At 31.0% G+C, this 2,035-nt stretch overlaps 1 non-coding gene across 1 annotated transcript; it reads left to right on the forward strand.

Annotated features, from left to right (window-relative positions):
• The first annotated feature begins 484 nt into the window (after nucleotides 1-484).
• TRNAR-UCU (transfer RNA arginine (anticodon UCU)) lies at nucleotides 485-557 on the forward strand. Its single transcript has one exon. It is a non-coding gene; the product is annotated as a tRNA-Arg (tRNA).
• Nucleotides 558-2,035: the final 1,478 nt, after the last annotated feature.

Below are 2,035 nucleotides of genomic sequence, written 5' to 3' on the forward strand. Positions count from 1 at the left end.
TATATATTTCAATGTTTCTAGTCCGTAAATATGGTCATTTACAATGCAAAGAACAATGGTTTTGATAGTTATGATTTCTACTATTTAAAACTTCTTCATAAATACTCTTTAAAAGCTCAACGAGCGTGAGAAAGGTAATTGCTCCATGTAGCGTTACGTTGTCAACTCTGATTGCTCTGAATAATTTTTGGTTCTAATCTAAAATAAAAGAAACCATGTGTTTAATATACAAACTAAGATCTAAGGATGTATGCTCTTATTTTCAGTGTGATTATTGTTATGTTAAGTAATACAATTCAATAAATAACTAAAAAGTGATTTAAGTTCAGGATAATAATGCAAATCTACTTTACTTTGGAGATTCGTTTTACCAGACAGGTTCCTTTTTCCCTTAAAATAAGAACTTGCAAAGAATCAAAATGACAAACTTATGATGTAAAAAGAAGTACAATTTATACTATATTAACATGGTAATCAACAAAAAGCACCCGTGGCCTAATGGATAAGGCGTCTGACTTCTAATCAGGCGATTGTGGGTTCGAGTCCCACCGGGTGTGTTGTTCAATTATATTGTTAAGCCTCAAGTGTTTTCTTGATTTTAAGTTTCTGTTGCTAGGCAACTTAAGATTTTTATTTTATTCTTCTTCTATTTTGTTCACTGAAAATTTAAAACGTCAATGTCATTGAATCCAAGTCTTTGTATGGTTTCATCAGTCCCACAGCCATGATTATTTTCTACGGTCACACAAATTAAAAATATGCTACTAAAAGAAAACATGTTATAGCGTTTTCTTACGGGTCTCCAGTTTTTTTAAAACAACTCATTGCATCATCAATTCAATCGAAACATTTGCAAATACCTCTTTTTTTATATACAAGAAATGCAAAATTAGTTCTTATAATAGTCACCCACCGATTACACAATTTTGTTTCTACATGCTTCATTAAAGAAGGAAAAAAAAACACCTTTCAACACCTGTCGTTGCAACCGGTAAACAAATACAAAATATGGTGTTTCCACTTCATACTTTTTTGCAATATTAAATATATCATAAACCTTGGTAAACATTTTATTTCCTATCATCTTATAGGAATATAATTGTTGAGTTCATACACTATATTCTCTTTTTCTTCGTAATCAAAATAATATGGATTTATCTAGGCAATCCTAAGTATCTTCGGTATTTCAAATGCACAAAAATTATCATTCAGGCTTACCCATACGCCTAAAGAAATACAATACAATGGTTGCCTCGTTAAGCCATTGTTAATCTCTTGATTTGCATATTTACTGTGTTGAAATTTCAAACTCATAATTATTACGATTGGTGACATAAGTTTTTTTTTTCTTGTACATGCTGAGTAATGTAATCGTTGTCCTTGCTAACCATTTCAATCAAATATTTTTCAGATGAGCCTCTTTCAAAAGTCAATCAAATTATTCAAGTATAAACATTTGCATTTGTTGCTTAGTTGCATTATCACTCGAATTGCATTCACTATATTTTGATCCTTTATTTGCAGAATTTGATGCGTTATATTAGTAATCCCTTAAATGTGTTTTATAAAAATGTAAATAATATACAAAATAAAATGCCTTCATGTATATGTGGATGCCACGTGCCTGCCATTTGTTAAAATTCATGGCATCAAACTCAATATATTCAAGCAATTCAATAACAAATGTATATAGCTAAAACAATGCGCAAGTGTTTTATGTGATAAGTATTTCATTATGTATCCCCAACTCTTGCAAGAAAAAATTTATTGGTTTAAACCACTATCAGTTTCAGCTTCTGAACTAACAACTTGGTCTACGACTTCACTGGTCTGGTCGACTGGTCGTCACTCGTAGTCGTTGATGGTTGGCTGGCACAGTGTTTTAGATTGAGCTTAAAACAAATTGGAGGATACAAGAGATTGGGTATTAGAGTTAATGGGTTATGAACTTATGGGCTTATTGAAATTATTGTTTTTGGGCTTATCAAAATGGTAACTAAAGTTGGCTTCCTAACATGAGTTTGTTTAATTATTT

This window comes from Bidens hawaiensis, unplaced genomic scaffold (genome assembly GCF_021521415.1).
Source record: "Bidens hawaiensis isolate Kalapana, Puna unplaced genomic scaffold, B.hawaiensis_p1.1 tig00030301_1, whole genome shotgun sequence".
Taxonomy (NCBI): Eukaryota; Viridiplantae; Streptophyta; class Magnoliopsida; order Asterales; family Asteraceae; genus Bidens; species Bidens hawaiensis.